At 45.6% G+C, this 20,203-nt stretch overlaps 1 protein-coding gene and 1 long non-coding RNA gene across 3 annotated transcripts in view; both read right to left on the reverse strand.

The window, feature by feature from the left end:
• Positions 1 to 9,690, reverse strand: part of mwh (multiple wing hairs) — a 262,524-nt gene extending 252,834 nt beyond the window's left edge. Inside the window, exon 1 of one of the 2 annotated variants that reach the window (XM_075701661.1) lies at positions 9,541 to 9,690. The gene's annotated coding sequence lies outside the window, so the exon portion shown is untranslated. The remainder of the gene's footprint in view (positions 1 to 9,540) is intronic. The other variant, XM_075701659.1, reaches the window with a different exon arrangement.
• A 2,568-nt stretch (positions 9,691 to 12,258) lies between these two features.
• On the reverse strand, positions 12,259 to 20,141 carry LOC142590992 (uncharacterized). Its single transcript, XR_012830299.1, has 4 exons — positions 20,067 to 20,141; positions 13,561 to 13,663; positions 13,444 to 13,488; positions 12,259 to 12,780 (listed from the first exon to the last, which is right to left on the reverse strand). It is a non-coding gene; the product is annotated as an uncharacterized LOC142590992 (long non-coding RNA).
• Positions 20,142 to 20,203: the final 62 nt, after the last annotated feature.

Below are 20,203 nucleotides of genomic sequence, written 5' to 3' on the forward strand. Positions count from 1 at the left end.
TGGTCTGTCGACGACTTCCTGCGTCTATAATTATAGACGCTCGATCGCGACGCCATTATACCTTTTTTTTTTAAATTGTTTCTTTCGTACGACATGTATCGAGCTACTCACAGATTGAATGTCGAGATATTTCTCTTTTATTCATCGCGTAAATCTACAAAACTGTGACTTTTTAGGCTTGCAGCGCTGCTCAGAACGAGCAAAATAAAAAGGAAGGTGGAAGGGGTAATGAAAAAGGAACGGAGAACAGGATGAGCGCTAACTTCCAACTCACGGTTTATTTCGCGACTCAGAAGGCTACTTATACACTCAGCGAACCATGTGACATGAAGAGACAACAACACAAAACCAAAAGAATCATATTCAGACAGCCTGTGGCGGCAGTCGCAGATACGCCAATACGCCAATAGATACGCCGTTCCTTTTCATTACTCCTTCCACCTTCCTTTTTCTCTCGCTCTGAGCTGGGCTACAAGCCTTAAAAAAGTAGTCATGACATACCAACTCGCCCAAACTGCTACGCTTTTGACCTACAAAACTGTACACGAGACCCCGCTCCAAACTCTCGATTAACAAAAAAAGAAAGAGAGAGAGAGAGAGAGAAACAGCTTCCGCATGGTCGCGCAGTCATCGAGACCGCAAAGACGCCAGGCGCGGTCATGCGTCATGATGGACGACGTTCAGGTATCGAGAAAAAGCTACGCACTCTCCGATAAGTTGTCTTTCGACGCCCGGTCATATTCCGCGCTATGGCGGATCAACGCCGTGTGTAAGCGCAAAGCGATTTCCTCGTTTACACCGTCGCCGGGCATACAGCGGCAACCCGAAACGTGGGCGTGCGGAAGCAACGGAGATGTCGCGTGCGTGTGTGTGTGTAAGATACGAGACGGCTGGATTTGGTTCTTGCAGGCGGGAACGTTGTACGCTATAGGACGCGACGAGGTGTCCTTCTACGGCAACGCTGTTAACGGGAAGTTTCAGCCGGGGTGCTCCAATCTAAATATCTATGTATACGCGTTGCGAAATGGTTCGTCGTGGCAACTATGCGGCGAATATGATTAGCGATTCTTGTACTTGAAAGATAGAGCCCGGAGAGTACAGGAAGCCGATTATCTTACTTAGGCTGCCGGTAGGTTTATTTTTATTGCTCGAAAATCGCGAAACTGACAACAAGAAGAAAAAGACAAGCTCAGGTCTCAGGTTTACAACTCTGCAACTCGGCAATAAATAACGCCATCACGTTTTCGTAAACTGCCCACGACATGTCATCTAGGCGGCCAGAATTTGCACATAGTTACACCTCTGAAATACTCCAAGTAATGTGCGAGTGGGAGAATGCGAAACCCTCATATACCTTGAAACAATCGGTAAATTCATAAATCGAATTTGTCCTCTTCAGATGCTCTAAGAGATGCCGTTTACGAATTGCAATACCACATGTTTCGGGAGAAACTTTGCGGATTTACATACTTCGCGCTCCAATTTATTTTCTCTTTAATGCGAACAGCATTCTTCGTACTGCGAGACCAGTTTTCTTTCCGGCCATCTATAGCTGTCCCATCAAGAACGTGGGATAGCAATTCCGAAGGTCGTGCAGTCTAACGTCCGGGCCACCGTTCACGTTGGTAGGTGTGTGTGCCACTGGTCGTGCGAGTAGCACACACATGCGGCACCTCGCTCGGCAGACGATTCGCGGTGCAAGCCATTCCGGAACGTACTGCAGACAACTTTACTAAAACCCCTTAAACTTCGCAAAGTAGCGCCACGCTTTGAAGAATGCCGCCGCCTCCTCGCGCGCTCCGGCCGAGGCCGACGCCGCGTCGCTATTGGCCTAATAGCATCACGTGGGCCCTCGCGCCGTGCTTCAGCGCCATTTTCGCTCGAGAAGCGTCTACGGAGTGGCGAGGAGCGCATGTTGGCGCCGTCGCTACGCTCGAGCAGTGTAGGCGGCGCCACGGTCGAGGAGGGAGCGTGAGAGAGAGGAGAAACGAGGAGGAGTGAAGGCGGAGGAGGAGAGTGTCGCTACTTTGCGAAGTTTAAGGGGCCTCAAAGTTTACATATGAGGAGCGCCGCCAACGGCATCGCGGGCGTCGCACTTCGGTGCTGCTCGAGACGAGACCGACGAAAAACCGTGGGCATTTCTCGGCGCACATTAAATGATGAGGTAGCAACGATGCAAAACTGTCAATCGCACTATCCATACTATCGATATCTGAGTCACTATCCAACTATCGATAGAACAAAAGCTACCGATAGTAACATCGAGCGCACTATTGATATCTATACTATAGTACTGTCGATACTACCGTAGGCAGTGCGCTATCAATGATGAGAACTGAGTTGACGTACCGCATGTAAAAACGCTGCGCCACAAACTTAGAGGTGTTTCAGTGTTCCAGAAATGCATGAACTCGGCGTTACTGATGTTCCGTAATCGCAAAATTTCTTGCAGCGTCAATAGCGACAAGTTGACTACCAATAGCGCTGTCAATAGCGAACTATATACCGTAATACTACTGCTAGTTTCTGTTACACTATCGATAGTTTCACGGCTAAATATGGCAGTACCATTAACAGTGCTATCAATAGCAACGGTATCGATAGTCTTTCACACTATCGATAGGCTTAGACGGCTGCTCACTTCACCGAAGGTTTTTGCATCAATGCGAGATGTTCTTGGCTCGACGTTAATTCCGCGCCGTTCGGACCGGTGCCGGTATTCTCGGCTGATCACTTTCGGAGATAAGCTCTCACTTTCGCGAGATGTTGAGCGACTAGTTCGTGGTGCAGTGCCGAGCGCACCGTCTATGGCTCAATGCAGGAAGCGCTACAGCCCTGCGCACTCGCGTATATAAACACCTCGTATCCGTTAATTTCAACCCCCCCACTGCGCGCGCAGGCCTCTCCTGCGCACTCGATACTGTGACAGCACGGCGGCGCCGGCGCAGCCGTGTAAATGCTATCGCAGTCACACATCGGCATATCTTGAGGTCCGTATGGTGCAGGAAATGAAAGCTCTCGACAAATTCCTCCGTAGTTCTTTTATTTCCTTACCTCTTGAATGTTCCTTAATTGGGAAAATGTGACGGGCCTTCGGCAAGCAGCTCAAGCTATTTCTTTTCATTTATTTTTTTTTTCCACCGGCCATTCCTGTTTCTTTCTCTTTCAGTGTGTTTCTGTAATTGTTCGTCTATTTGTTTTGTTTTGGCTCGCTCCTTCGTTCAAACGTTTCTATCTTATTCCAAAATACCGGGGGGGGGGGGGGGGGGGACCGCGGAAGTCGTGAAAGCGCAAACGGCGGTCGCGAATTTCCGCCCTCGTCCGCACCGCCCGCGATACGCTCGGTTTTAAGTTCCCCGAACGAAGTGCCGAAACGATCTGGGCGAGCCATTCGATGGAAAGCTTATTGAGCAAAAGCCGTCGGTATAAAGAGACGAGGCTATAATTCTGCGGCAGCGACAAGTGCTACGCCTATATAAGAGCTACCGCGGCCAAATGTCAACCCCCTTCATTTTTTTTTTCTTTCCTGGAAAGGACGCAGTGAGGCGGCGATAAAACCACGAACCGGGACGACGGGGACGATCGGATCTCGCTGTGCAGCGTGGGGATCGCCTTCTTTTTTTTCTTTTTTTTTTTTTTTGCCGGGACGGTGAAGCCTTTGTAACGGCCACTGTTGACTCTGACGGAAAAGTGCTATTGCGACGGGCGAGCGCAACCTATACCAAAAGGCGTTTCACACTCGGTTCCTTTTCCTGGCCAAGTTCACTTCGTGAATAACACTCCGGCATGTGCGAGCGGGGAGGGGGGCGGCTTCGGAATAAAAAAGCATTTTGGCAATACACTGCCCTTTTGCGACGACAGCCGTTAAAAGGCAGGCTTTAATTAGCTCAGGATCGATCAACTCCGACTCCCCAATTCAGATAGGTGTAAAATGCAGGAATACTCGCATTATACTCCATTTCATACGTACACTCCTAAAACGGTTGCACCCTTTGGGGTGTATATTTGTCCCACAACAATAATCTTCACCTGCCTTGCTTGCGTTTCCTTTCTTGAAAATGCTGGGCTCGCTACTTTCCTGTCGGGAATGCTATATCATGCTGATCACGCGCATGCTGTTCGTTCCTGGGAAGTACCGGGCCCGCCGCGTTAAAGAAAGGAAATGTGGACAAGACAGATGACGATTAGTGTTGTGGCAAAAGGGTGTAACTTTGCTTAAGAGTTTGCTCAACTACTAGTTGCGAGAAACATCCTTGTATTGTATTATAAGATCAAATAATATGCTACTTGTCCAGTTCTATTTAATCTTTATAAAGAACTAATTACCCTTGACATTATAACTCATTAATAGGGTAATAACTAATTAAGGGTAATAACTCATTACCCCTGGCAGCGACGCAGGCGGTCGAAAGGTATCGAATCCCGGCCACGGCGGCCGCATTTCGATGGGGGCGAAAACACCCGTGTGCTTAGATTTAGGTGCACGTTAAAGAACCCCAGGTGGTCAAAATTTCCGGAGTCCTCCACTACGGCGTGCCTCATAATCAGAAAGTGGTTTTGGCACGTAAAGCCCCAAATATTATTATTATATTTTAAAGAGGTTGTAAAGTAGATCGATTTTGTCTGTCTTGGGCGCCCCCGATGTGTCAATTAGTAAGCAAAATTTATGGGATTGTGATATAGTGTCCCAATAGCGAATCTGAGTTGTAAATGTGTTTTCTGTTTCTTTGATTTTGAGACTTGTAACGATTTTCGTTATGAAATTGCCGGCATAAACGAAGAAAATCTGCTACATACAGTGAGCAGATTAAACTTCTCCTTCTTTAATTGCAACAAACGCCATCAAGTAGGTGCCAAGCTAAATAATTTCTCCGTTTTTACATATGTGCTTAGATAGAAGCCCACGAAGTATAAACCATCCTCTTAAACCTACAAAATCCAACGTATCATTTTTGGTACGTTGAATTTGGTGCCTGGAAACTTCGAAACACGATGTACACGGTGGTCCGTTATGAAACACGCGAGCACGTGACCTGTAAATGCTCTGGATGGATGGATGGATGTTATGAGCGTCCCCTTCGAAACGGGGCGGTGGGTTGCGCCAGCAAGCATTTGCTATTATACTGCCTAATGTCCTATCTAGGTTAGAAAAGAACAAAAAACGCACGATGAATTCCCATGGTCAATTTTTCTTATCCCCTATTGTGAACTTTGTTTTTGTACGTCTCCGTTTTTTTTTTTGTCGTTTCCCTACTTCCACCAATCTTCCAATCACCTCATACTAAACTCTACTGCGGACATGTTTACCTTCCCCCTGCTCTAGTTGAACCCAAGGGCTTCAAGGAGTCCAGTGGTGCCTAAATCGACCGCTGGGCAGATATCTTACCATTCTAATAAAACATGCTCTATCGTTTCCCTAGCTTTACCGCAACAAGCACATGCTTGTTCTTCGTTCATATAAATATATATATATATATATATATATATATATATATATATATATATATATATATATATATATATATATATATATATATATATATCGCTTTTAGGTGCGTGTTCTAGGCATCTTGATCTCGCTTCGAAAAGCAACGAGCTGCCCTTTGAATTATCGTACATTGTTTCTTTTCTGATTTAGTTTTTTCCTCTTAAGTAGTTACTCATGGCAAGTTTCTATTGCCGGCACCCATGAGATTATTTCAGCCTCTGACTTACCGCTTGACGTTCCTTGATCCGGTGTTGCTCACCTTACAGGCCGCGTACTTGCTGGTAAGCTTCTTAGTTCTTTTCCTCCACTGTGAATCAGTGTTATTCCTGTACAAATACCTGAACACTCTCCCAGCCCATTTACTTTCTTCCATGTTCCTCAGTCGTTCTTCATAATCGTTTTTACTGTGAAATTCCCTCACTTCAAAATTTGTCCGGCCCATGTCACCCTGCACAGCTTCATTTGCAGCCTTCCCGTGTGCGCCCAATGCGAGACGCCCCACTGACCTTTGGTTGCCATCGAGTCGTGATTGTACCCCTGATTTAAAGCAAACAACCGCATTTACAAATGTAAGTCCTGAAACTATTACACCTTTCCACATACCCCGGAGCACCTTGTACCTATTAAATCCCCATAGCGCTCTGTGCTTCATTATGGCTGCATTTCGCTTCCCCTTTACTGTTATTGTTCTTTCCTGTTTCCATATATCTACTGCCTTCGTTTATCCATATGCCAAGGTATATATATCGATTTACCGAGGTATTTTCTGGCCGTCTATTGCCACTGTCTGTTCACTGTTTTTCTTCACGCGTTACACGATGCGCTCCATAGCTATTCGTGGGGTCATATGAGAATGCATGTTACCGAGATTTTATTATGATTATATGTATTGAGTACTGAAAGGTATTAAGAATAATTAAGCTTAATAAAAGACTAATACAGCTAATTACGATGAAATCACTCAAGCGTAATGTTTAATTGAGGTTAAGGATAACTATGCTAATTAAAATTAATTTAGGTTACTGTAGTTAGCGTATTCAATAGCAATTACGGTTAAATCAATGCAACATAATCAATATACATGAAGGGTTCTTGATGCTATTCGACCTAATCGATTTATTAACTGATCAATTTATTATGCAGACACCTCCATCATATGATTCATTCAGCATAATTATTAATCAAATTGACTACCTGAGAAACAACCTAGATTCGCCGTCATACGAATAATTAAGCCAACGAATTCATTAGGCTTGATTACCACCGTCAAAGTTCGACCAGAGTGCATCGCTCTCTCCTAAATCGCTCCGAATTAAGTGAGCTTTATTCACGCAACGCGGGAAGGTCGGAGCTGCGTGCTGCAAGAAATAGGCTGGGAGCACCTAATATCAATACCGCGCACATGTTGGCACTCCCACGATTCCAGCGCGCTCGCCAACCTAGCGCGGTTCGCTAGAAGAGGACGTTGCGCCACAGGCCCCGCCCCTTGCGCATCCCTCTAGTGGGGGAGGGAGTCAAGCTTTCTTTTTTTCTTCATTGCGACAGCGACCTCGACACTCCAGGCGCACCCAGGTTCCGTATGAGGGAAAGCGCGCGAGGTTGAGCAGGCGAACGCGGTTCAATCTCGCGTGCGCGAGCGATGAGCGCCGCCCACATGCGTGCCCTCTCCTGTGGCGAGCGAGGCGGGGGGGGGGGGCGCCAGGCGAGGGAGGAGGGGCGTTCTTCTCCGGAAGCGGCTAGAGTGCATCGATGTCCTCCTCGCCCGCCACTCCGTCACATGACCATACTCTTTCTCTATAATATGACTCCATACAGAGTGGAGACAACCGCGGCGTCTGCTACGTCGTTGGCCGCGCGAATCGCGGACGCCGTAGGGGACGCGTCGCCCGCGCTGGTGTGTCTTGAAAGCGATCTGCGACCTGGCCAAAGTGAGCGCGCCCACGCGGGCCTCATCTCCAAAGCGATCTGCGATGTTTGCCGAGTGCGCGCAGTGCCGGTATAGCTTCGTATGCGCTGTGCTTTCGAAGTTTCGTACGCGTTGAAGCGACAGATGCACGGAGGTCAAGTGGCTCGTGGCTGCTGCCGCGATTACTAACTCCAGCGTTTTCACACACAGTTTCCGCCGTCATCGAGCGACGTGTGTTCATGCTTACCTATGCGCGCGTGACACCGTGCTGGTTAATTTAGTTTAAACACGTTAGCCGGCTGGTTGGTTTGAATCCGCAACACAATGTGTAAGCGCGACTGAACAAGGAGGTAGAAAGAAGCGGACACACAAAGACAGCGTTGTCTCCGTGTCTTGTTTCTTTCTACGTCCTCGTTGAGTCAAGCTTACACATTCTATCATTGTTAATTTAGTTAGTAGGCGAATGTTTACGAGTTTGTACGGCCTATAAAACTACTGTCCTTACTACGTACAGCTACCTACTAATTTTGCCATCGAAATCAGTGCCTCGCCTTTCGGTGATGTTTTTTTTCTCCTTGGCTCCCGCGGACGGGCCACAGCATTAGGTCGAGGTGCCCGATTTTGGGCCCGTTGCGCTCCCCAGTGGTGTAGAAAAAATTTTGCAAAATGGTAATAACAGCATCGAGAATGGTGAAGCTAACACTTATGAAGAGGTTGGTGTCCTTTTAAAGCCGCATGAATGGGACATACTGATGTAAAAGGTGCTATACTCCAGACATTTTCTTTTTCTGCCACATGATAAGATGCTTTATTTTATGCATCCGATCTAGTATTGTTCATGGCACATCCCTGTATTTTTTTTCTTGCCTATGAGCGCATGCAGGTGCACCGCGGGTATTATATTCAGCGTGCATTCTTATAACGAATTACGTCGTAACTGCATCGTCCGTCCAAGCGTTTATCTTCTCGATGTGAAAGTAGCTTTTGCGATATGGTCTCTAAACTGAATGGGAAGGTTGTGCAATTTCAGTGTGAGCAAGCGTGCGTGATCACGCGAACACCCCCTACGCATTTTGCCTGTATCCGCGAGAAAACCAAATAATAATCCCCACCCACTCATGCGTGCGTGGCAGCCCAATTCAAGTGAAATTTTGGAACTGAAAAAAAAAAAAAAGAAAACATGATGGCGACTATATAGCCAGCGCTCATCACCCGCAATACCACGGATATCATCAGCAGCAGCAACCCATTTCATGTCCACAGTAGCACGAGGGCATCTCCCTGCAATCTCCAACTACCCCTGTTCCACGCCAACCGATTCCAGCCAGCGCCCGCAAATTTCTTAATTTCATCACTCCACAGTCCTCTGCCGCCCTCGACTGCGCTTCCCTTCTCTTCGCACCCATTCGCTAACCCTAACGGTCCACCAGTTATCTAACCAACACATTACGCGACCTGCCCAGCTCCATTTCTTTCACTTAATGTCAATTAGAACCACGGATGTACTTGCAATTAACATTTTCAGGGCCTGCACTCATTGCATCCAAGTGACTGACGCAGACGTCAAAGCAAGCAGGAAAGAAAGCTCGTCTACAAGCACGTTGTCAGAATACACAGTCTACAAGACGCGATTTCGACTTTTCAGTAAAACAGGCAACGGATCAGTGGCGTAGCAACAGGGGGGGGCCGGGGGGCCGTGGGCCCCAGGTGCAAGGGGCCAGTGAGGGGGAGGGGGGGTGTCATATGCGTCTGAAGACACCCCTCTTTCCGCCAGCTACACCCGCGGAGGGGGGTGACAGAAGACCTATGGGCCCCGGGTGCCAGACGACCTAGCTACGCCACTGCAACGGATCCTAACAATCACGAAAAGTGCGATCGAGAGCCTGTATCTTCGAACTTAATTCTTCACAGCGGAAACCAGAATGTATAGTGCTGCTGCATTTCCGACTGAATAACAACTGTTGACGCGTCGTGCGAGGCGATGGAGTCCCACAAGAATATCCAGCATACTGAGGACAAACCCATTTCTATGCAACGTACAAATTGCAGCAGCAAAAAACCGATGATGAGCAGGCCGGAAGAACGAAAACAAAGAAATGCTGCCTTAGGTGACTCTATGACACGAGCAATAAGAAAGGCGCCTTACCTCGCAAACAACGCTGTTTCTTGTCCGAACTACCTTCTATCGGACAATCTTCTGCAGCCACTGCTTCTTGCGCAAGCCGTCACGGCTCATTTGTGGGATCAGAAAAACTACGTAACCGACTTCAGGCTTCTTGTTGCAGTATATGCACTACAGGACAGCATTGTGTCAGCACGACGCCGCAGGAAACACAGCGTGCAACGTTCGTTGCACCGATCCAGCCGCGACAAGGAGAAAATTTGGCGCCAACGAAAAATGAAAAACGCAAATGACATCCGAGCAGAACGAGAACAGCCGCGCGTTTCCACGGCAACGGCAGGGAGACCAATCGTCGTGCAGAAAAGCGGGCGCGAAAACAGATTCCCGCGGGGTAAACATGCGAGAAGGGAGAGGGAGGTGAGGAGGTCGCACGGCGGCGGCAGATTTCAAAGTCTGGCGGGACTTTCAAATTATCACGGGGATATCACGAGCACAGGCCACGCGTTCGCGGGTTTCCTTTCGTAAAAGACCAACGTGTACAACCTATACCAGCGCTTTCCGATACGCTGTAGGTAGTTTTGAGTTGTGGCAGATCAATAAGTCGATTACTAACATAATTAGTTGACGTAGTAATTCATTTTTTTTTCTGACTTCCTTATAATTTCATGTTTTCTTCGTACCAATATACTCTCTGCGCCCACAAACAAATGTGAAGAACTTGTATTAATCTTTTTATTGATGCGGAATGGTGTTCGGGATTTGCGGGGTTAGACAACACATTCTCCTTAGAACAGCATCACCCTTATGTTGCGTCTCTGAACGAGGAGTCCTCCACGGTCCTCGTTCGTGCCGGCTGCTGATGTCCGTAATTTAAAAAATAAAGTAGCCTTCTCGCTGTTCGCGCTGACGGCTGTTGAGAAAGCCGGACTACGGCAGATGTCACCGAGATTAGGTCAGATCTGTGTTTCGGCAGGCGGAGGTGCCGTTGATAAGTGCAGGTTAGGTAGTGGAGTGGCACGGTATACCTGTGCTTATTAAAGCGCAAGCGAAATGCCGAAACAGCGTGTCTAATGTATTCTTTCCCGGCGACGTTGCGGTGTAGCGTGAAGACCATTTTTGCTGGAGTCGCAGCGAAGCTTTTTCGGCAATTTTGAATCTGAAATCAGAGCAACTTTGACTCGCGCGTCGCGACTATATGCAAGGCAAATTTTTCAACGAGCTTTTCCACGAGGATGACACCCTGGCTCTGATTTCAGCGTGGTTCGTATTAGCCACCTGCATATATTCTTCAAAGACAGATTTCCTTGAAGCATATATATATATATATATATATATATATATATATATATATATATATATATATATATATATATATATATATATATATATATATATATATATATATATATATAGTCAGGACAATGTAGGAAATAGATTAGCCAGTTGTTATTTGAAGCTTTGAAACTGCCCTGACGAAGAGAGCGGTTGTAAACTCTTAAAACTGTTCGCATAAATAAACTAAGTTCTCATTTACCACAACGCTTCCATTGCGCAATCATTTCTACATATAAACGAAAGAATGGAAACAAAGGAGCTCGATATTGTCATGATTGCATATATATATAGTGAACGTCTTCCTGTATCCGGTAACTTGACAGGCAGGCACTTCAGAATGTGGTCGCACGTACGGGGGGGAAATGACAGAAAGAAATGATGGCTTTGCTTTCCACCGCTCCAGCCGGGTTTGGGCTTTGTCAGGCCAGACCCCGGCCCAAATCTTGGAAATGAAGATATGGTTTTCGTACGTGCGTCCACATGCTAAATAAGTATACCCTTGAAAAAAAGTAGATTAGATTCGGAAATATCACTCATTAACACCTTGACAAACCCTGCTTTGCAGACGGTGCCAGCGAGAGGTGCTCATTGGCTAGATGCGCAAAGGCTGCCACGTGACCGCCGACGGCAGCCGCGAGCGGTGGCGTTTTGCCGAAATGCAGCCGCACTCAATTTGAAACCTTTCGAACCTTCAACCTCGCGCTCAACAGCACGAAGGTCTATGCGCCAACGCAGAGTTGAGGGCCACCGGCTGGAAACAAGAACTTTTTGCAGTTCTCGCACATTTTTTACTCGTTTTTTTTTCTTACACGTGAGAGAAAGGCATCGACAAAACATGTACAGTCAGCGCCAAAATTTCAGGAACACGAGAGGTTGATTCGACTATTATCACTGAACAGCACAACTAGAGACAAAGACAATTTTTATCACAGTATCTTGTGCATAGTTTTTTAGTTCAGCGGCTGCATCTTTCTCATATAAAAATTTTGTAAGGCGATTCAACCTTTATCTAACGTCGACGAAAGACAAACCCTTCCCGAGCGAATTGGGGATGAAAATGGAGTGTGTGAACCACGTAATTTGTTGTGAGAGCAGGGCTGGAACGACGCCTGATCGAAGTCAACTAGAGGTTGAATTGCCCTCGGAATTTTTGTTATCAGTTATCATCATCATAATCATAATCATTACGTACCCAGTGTCATCACATACGCAGTGACCCGAGTTTCACATATCCTATGGCTCTTAGATGGCCCTGTCTCTGGATTCAGCCAACAAAAGAAGTTAGAAAGACACACAACCAGTGCATAGCACCTTCCACATAGCGCCTTCCTCTCCATGTTGTTTTTCTTTTAGAAGCAGCAAGGTACATGGTGTTTAATTCAACACTAAAAGGACATATAATTCAGATACATTAATATTCGGTTCGGCTGAAAGCTTAATTGAACACCCCTAAGAATCACAACCGGGAAAGACATCAACCTTTGGTCACACAATCACTTCCCAAGAGCTTGACCAGAGTAACAATGCACGAGTACATGATGAGGGATGAGATCACCCTATCTATGGTTTCTCTTGTATGTAGCATTGTGGGCAAAACGCCAATCCAGAAAGATATCAATGACTTCTAAACAACATGACCAGAATAACAATGTGTGAGCACATGATGAGTGATGAGATCATCTCATGTATAATTTATTGCACATATAACGATGCGGGCGAAAAGCTTGTGGTCCACAAGAAATAACTGCACAGAGAGGTTGCCAGCCCTCGCAACAGTCAACTTTGGTTTCAGCGTTGTTGACGTTGCACCATCCCTGCTGACAACTAAGGGGAGGCGCTTCGTGCGAATATCTCTAGGACGCTTTACCATTCCAGACTTCAAGACTGGTACCTTGTGCAGCCACGAATGGATACATGCCGCCAACTCATCTGCATAGGAAAAAAATATGGGAAGGTAAAAAAAATTATCTTTGCAAAAATAGTCCCACTTTCCTCTCATCGTCAGCTTTTCTCTTCTCACTGAAAACTTGCATCCTACATGTTATGATGTTTGACAACTAAAGATACACTTGGCGCTTCTCAGTACTAGACAACCTCTCAAATTTTCGTAACTTTTTTTAACCTTTGATAAGTTAAACAAGTTGACAACTAATGAGCTGGAATGTTAAAGATGCATTAAAGGAACACTGAAAAGAAAAGTAATTTCAGAAGTATTGATAAACTACCCTTCTACGGTACCAAAAAAGCCACTCATACCGTGGAAAGAGGCTTGTAAGCAACGAAAGATGCAAAAAAAAAAAATGAAAAGACAGGCACTGTCTTAAAGTTCCTGTATAAGATAGCCGTGACACCATAGATTTCAACGTCTGCTCAGGCATAGTTCAATTTTTATAGGTAACTATGGGCTACGCTGTAGTATTCTGAAAGAGCCGAGGACTCATAGCCTACTTAACAGGTTTCTAGAAGTTTCACTGAGCCACAATGGCTCAAATATGTCAAGTACTTTGAAACCTGGGACATCGCACTGGACGTACTGGAACTCGGGTTTCAGCGCAACATAAAAAAAAGTGAAAGTTTTCTCTTGATTCTTACCTTTAGTAATCAAGCTTTCTTACTGCGACGTCACCTAAAACAGTCCTGAAAGAACACCAAGTGTAAACTCATTTACCCTTCCACTTTAGTGTCCCTTTAAGAAGCACAAGGACTTACCCCATATCCTGTTTCCCATTCCATTCCTACGTGGTTTTATTTGTGACGCCTTTCCGCCTTGCTAGAGCTCGAATGAGAAGGACTCTCTTGTTTCAAAGGACGTCTATGATCGCCCATATCCGAGTCACAAGAGAAAAAAAATGGAAAGAAACAAGCACAACCTATTAAAAACTCTTCGAACTCCATGTATCAGATATTCTATTGCGATAGCAATTATACGAAAACTCCAGGCGAATTTCTGCCATCTTCGTTACCGTAGGCGTTGCTGTGATGTTTCGTATAAAGTCTAAGTGCAATAAAATTGCGGCCCCATCTCGTATTCTGTAGGTGAGAGCAACATCTTGCGAAGATGCACCAAGTTGGCTTGATTTCGCAGTGTCTCCTTTCGCTCTCGCAAGGGAAGAAGGCAGGGAGGGTGCGTACCATCCTCTCGTGCATGCGGGGGGGAAGAGGAGCTGGGAAATGCGTGCACGCTAGGATGGGGGGGGGGGGGGTCAGGGCGAATTTCCTCTTCTAATAGCGCTTCGGTAGCCGAGCACGGCCACGTGCGTATTATCTTGGAGGCAATCTGAGCTGGGTTCGAAGGCTAGCGACTGGCTATAGCTGATGGCTTAAATGGCTTAAAATAAATGTATCATCATTGTTATCATTATCCTTCGTTTGACCATTGTTGATCACTTCGCACAAATTATAAGCAGCACCAGAGAGAACTTGATTACTACCACTACTTTGCACGAGCACTGCAATGTAATGCCCCGCAACTTGCATGTGCAAATTAAGTGCCCGCAACAAATGCAGAAACTCCGTCAGTGTTGATTGAGTTTCAATGTGCCATCAATGTGCCCAGAGCAAAAACAATTCAATGCACCTAATGGAGGAAGTATACGCCGTTTCACAATTAGCAGGTAACGCTGTGGAAGCCATGCAAGTAGTGAGGTCATGTAAGTTTGACTCGTTTCGGTTTCCAGTGCGTGCACTAAGAGATTGCCACAAGAGGGTGTAGCGTGTGAAGCTTGCTCAAAGGAAGAACTCACTGGTTTGAAGGAGCCCGTGCTCAATTCTCGCTCCCCCATTTTTTTTGGAGTGAATGCGTCTGGACAGACCGCCAATGGAAACTGAACCTTGCAACGTTTAACACCCGAACCCTCTCGAGTGAGGCTACCTTAGGAGGATTCTTCGAAGAGCTATCAGACATTGTTTGGGATATTATCGGCCTTAGTGAGATTAGAACTGATGAGGCTTACACGTTGCTGAGTAACGGCCATGTCCTCTGCTATAGAGGTCTCCCGGATAAGAAGCGATACGGGGTAGGATTCCTAATCCATAAGGACCCATAGCGGGCAACCTTTACGAATTCTACAGCATCAACGAGAGGGTAGCAGTAGTCGTAATCAAACTCAATAAGAGGTATAGATTGAACGTAGTACGAACCTACGCTCCAACGTCCAGTCACGACGATGAGGAAGTAGATCAGTCTTATGAAGATGTTGAATTAGTGATGAGAAAAGTGCAAGCTGAGAATAATGAACACCTTTTTCAGGAAACGTACCAAGAGAAAATGGATCTGGAAAAGCGCTAATGATTAAACAAGAAATGAAATTGATTTCATACTTTCTGTCGATCCCAGCTTAATGCAGGATGTAGAAATGATAGGTAGGGTAAAGTGTAGTGATCATAAGTTAGTTAGGCCCAGGATTCACCTCAATTTGAACAGAGAAAGAATAAAATTGCTCAAAAAAATAAACAGGTCAACTTAGAGTCAGTAAAGGTAAAAGCAGACAAATTTAGGCTGGTACTTGCAAAGAAATATGCAGCCTTAGAACAGGGAGATGACGATGACATAGGTAACGAATGAGAGCGTAACGAGGCTGCCTTCGGAGGCAGCAATTGAAGTGGGAGGCAAAGCACCAAGGCAACCAGTAGGCAAGCTCTCCCAAGTAACAAAGGACCTAAGAAAAAACGACAAAGAATGAAGGTGTCCAACGCAAGAGATAAGATATAATTCGCGGAACTGTCAAAACTGATAAACAAAGCGAAAAAAAGCGATATTGGAAATTATAACATAAGAAAGACTGAAGAAGCCGTAAAATATGGACGCAGCCTGAAATCAGTGAAAAAGAAACTTGGCATAGGACAAACCAAGATGTATGCACTCAAAGATAAGCAGGGTAATATCATCAGCCATCTTGAAGTTATAATAAAAGCAGCGGAAGAATTCTATACTGACCTTTAAAGTGCCCAGAGAAGTCAGGATACCTCAATTAGAAACAGTAATGAACAGGATACAGAAACTCCTCCTATAACTGGAGATGAGGTCAGAAAGGCCCGGCAAGGCATGAAATGGGGAAAGCGGCAGGAGAGGATAGAATAACAATCGATTTAATTAAAGATTGAGGAGACAACATGCTAGGGAAACTGGAGGCTCTCTATACAAAGTGTCTATCGATTGTAAGGGTCCCAGAAAACTGGAAGAATGCAAACATTATATTAATCCACAAAAAGGGCGACGCTAAAGAACTGAAAAATTATAGGGCCATCAGCTTACTCCCAGTATTATATAAAATATTTATCAAAACAATCTCGACACGCGACACGGGACTTTAGTCAACTAAGGGAGCACGCTGGCTTCAGGAAAAAAGGCCCTACAATGGATCATATCCATATCATTAATCAGGTTATCGAGAAATCCGCAGAGTACAAAAAGCCTCTCTACCGTATTTACACGATTGTAAGTCGACTCGAATGTAAGTCGACCCCCCCATATCGCTAGAGCGGGAAAAAAAAAAAAAAAAAACCCGAGAGCGCATTCGATAACGAAAATTTATTAGTAGCTGACATGGTCATTGGACTACTCGTCTTCACTAGTGCTGCCATCGTCATCGTTGCTGCGGTCCCACAGCGCGTCGTGGTCCAGCGAAATTTCAAATTTGGCAAACGAGCGCACCAGGTCATCGTGCAGAACAGCAGCCCACGCCAAATGCACCCAACCACACGCAGCCGTCAGGGAGGCTCTTTTGACAGGTCCGGTTGGCGTAATTTCGCATTCTTCTGCCGCCAGCCACTCGTTGTACTCACGGCGGAGCAGAACCTTAAAATTCAGGCGGAGGTCCGGGCTTATTTCATGACCACGTCGCACTTCAGTGGCAGGGACCGATCATGCATTTCAGTGACGTACGCCGCAAGCTTAGCCTACAGCTCCGGAAAGCGTCTAGACTTCGGCACATGGGAAATTTCTCACTTGCCGCCACAGGGTGAAAATTTCGCTGCAGTCGCCACTCTCGCACCACCCGTTTAGAAACATCGAAGTTGCGGCCCGCTGCGCAGTGATTTGTTTCTTCGGCGTAAAGGATGGCAGCCCTCTTGAACGCTGCTGTGAACGAGTGCCGAAAGATTAGTGGGCCTGCAGCACTCATGACGACTGGGGAAGCGTAGAAGTAGCCGAAGTGGAGCGCGTCAAGAAGTTAGTCAAACAAATTGGTCAAACGAATGCTTTTAAACAGAGAAAGAGAAACCCGCGAGCGGTGTCTGCTCTTCCATGAACTACGATACTCCCCGCAAGCGCCGCCGCTCTGAGGGTGCCGCCGCAAATGGGAACAGCGGCGCTTTTATCAACTATCGACACCCCCCCATGAGTGTTGCATGCACTGTAATAAGACTCTCAAAAATGTTGAAAAACCCTTCCGAAAAGCGAACAAACACGCGGGATAGCGAAAAGATACGGGTAGGGCCATAGAGCAAACATAAAATTGTAACTACGTTGTAGCTCTCGTTAATATGGCTTTTTTTGGCGGGGCCATGTTTTGGTTTCGATTGTAAGTCGACCACCCAACTTCAGACTTTCAAATATTAAAAAAGGGGTCGACTTACAATCGTGTAAATACGGTATATGGCTTTCATTAAGTTACAAAAAAGCATTTGATTCAGAAGAGATACCAGCAGTCAGAGGCATTGCGTAATCAAGGAGTACAGACCACTTACGTAAATACCGTGGAAAATATCTACACATATTCCACAGCCACCTTAGTTCTACACAAGAAAATTAGGAAGATACCTATCAAGAAAGGGGTTAGACAAGGAGACAAAACCTCTCCAATGCTATTCACTGCGTGCTTGGAAGTATTCAAGCTATTAAACTGGGAAGGTTTAGGAGTAAGGATAGACAGCGAATACCCCAGCAACCTTAGGTTTGCCGATGACATTGTTCTAATCAGCAACACTGCGGACGAGTTACAACAAATAATTGAGGACCTTAACAGGGAGCGTGTAAGAGTGGGGCTGAAGATTAATATGCAGAAGATAAAGATAATGATAAATAACATGGCAACGGAACAAAGGTTCAAGATCGCAAGTGAGCCTCTAGAGCATGTGGAGGAGTACGTTTCCTAGGTCAACTAATGAAAGGGAACCCTGACCATAAGAAGGAAATTGGCAAAAGGATAAAAATGGGTTCCATTGCATACAGCAGACATCGTCAACTTCTGACTGGGAGCTTACCGTTATCATTGAAAAGGAAAGTATACAATCAGTGCATTTTACCGGGGGTGACATATGGCGCAGAGGCTAGAATACTGACAAAATAGCTTGAGAACAAGTTAAGGACCGTGGAAAGAACGATGGAACGAAGACTGCTAGGCATAACTTTAAGAGACAGAAAGAGAGAGGTTTGGATCAGAGAGCAAACTGGTATAGATGATATTCTAATAGACATTAAGGGAAAAAACTGGCACTGGGTAGGTCGTGTAATGCGCAGATTAGATAATCGTTGGACCATTAGGGTGACCGAATGGGTACCAAGGGAAGCGCAGTAGAGGACGGCAGAAGACTAGATGGCGCGACGAAATTAGGAAATTTGCAGGTGCTAGTTGGAATCGGTTGGCGCAGAAAAGTGTAACTGGAGATCGCAGGGCCTTCTATGCTTCTATGGGCATGGATAGACTGATGATGATGATGATGATGATGACTTTGCGATCTACCTGCACTGCTGCCATATAGTGGAGTGCTTCTGTAAATGTGGCTGCTTCCGTGCAACACGCAGTGCCGGCGTCTTTTGCTTTGAATCTGCCTACATTGACAATTCGATTTTTTGCCTTCATGACGACATAAGCCAGCCCCTGGAATTTGCGGTATATGATCCATCTGCGTAGATGTGCGTGGCCGGCTCTCTTGACTGCTAATCGTTGAAACTGGAATCTGCAGTTTTCCACGGGGTAGTTCACCCACATGTCATGCTCAACTTTTTCCGGACGGTAGTACTCTGTCCCAAAGCACCTTAGTTCGCGCAGAGTAAACAGCTGGAATTTTGTCCCGATTCTTTCAAGCGACAGCAGCGCGGCTCTCGTGAGTATCTGTAAAGGCCGCCATTCTGGTGATCCTGTACACATCCATTAAGGCCATGAAAGCTATGGTGTGCATTGAGTTTGCCCTGAGCTAACTATCCATTCACTCTGCCCACCGTACCTATGCTGCACAGGAGATGGCTCGAAGGATTACTTACCGATATAGTGCTTTGATTGGGAACGAATTTACCGAATAGTGTAATTTAAAGTACGCTCAAATATTGGGCGTCAATTTTTTCCCCATTTGTCTTAATATAATCGACGTGTTCTTTACAGCCTAATCGTGAATCAAAGACTACACAAAATATTATCATGCAGTGTTTTTTCATGGAGCCTGTCATCACCTATGCACACCTTCAGTCCCTGCCCCGACATGCAGCGCTGCCGTGAGGGAATGCTAATAAGAAAAGACGCTCATTCACACTCATTTCGATGGGCGTTTCTTGAGACCATTCGCTGACCCGATTGAGAACAGCCGCCACCTTGCATTCTATGTCGGCCCTATTTTTCGTAGACAAAACTATCACCACCTCGTCTGTGTCAGTTTGAATGAACGCTCTGGCCGGCATTTCTATATCCAGCCGCCCCCTGACCACCACGTTTCACAGCTACACATGATGGGCGACCCCTGTAGGCTGACTGACGCAGAAAAAGATATGCACCTCAACAACACTGCAAGATGGCTGGGCAGAAAATACCAAACTATACAGTAGCCAGATTGGATGGCACGCCGCTCAGACTAATAAAAAAAGTGGGCATTAAAAGCAAACCGAACAGAAAGTGATGCAAACCTGGCGTAAAACTGTTGGGTATCTTTTTTGGTTTCGGACATGAATCTGATTAATTATATTCACCGGCAGAGCAATCTCACTTCGTTAAAATAAGGTTCCAGATAGATGGATCTCTATAGCATATTTAACGGGAGTTTCATTTACTTCGTTGTATCCATTATTTCATTATATCCTGTTTTCTCATAACAAGGTTGCAGTATGGTTCCCACGATTTATTCCAAAGCTTTGAAAACACTTGTAAGGCTGATTAGCTCTTAAAAACAAAGTTCACGACACACTGTAAATTAGCATATGCTTATCATATACTCATGCTTGGCATTGTGGGAATACTAATTATTTATTTATTCACACAAACAATTATAAGTATAAGGCCACTTACTTAAATGTATAGAGGATACATCATGATTACATGATACATAGCATATACAGCTGCTAAAATCAGCTCGGTCACCACGAAGATGAGCTAATCTGAAAGAAAACAACAAAAAATTATGAGCATTTTTCAAAAAAAAGACA

This window comes from Dermacentor variabilis, chromosome 8 (genome assembly GCF_050947875.1).
Source record: "Dermacentor variabilis isolate Ectoservices chromosome 8, ASM5094787v1, whole genome shotgun sequence".
Taxonomy (NCBI): Eukaryota; Metazoa; Arthropoda; class Arachnida; order Ixodida; family Ixodidae; genus Dermacentor; species Dermacentor variabilis.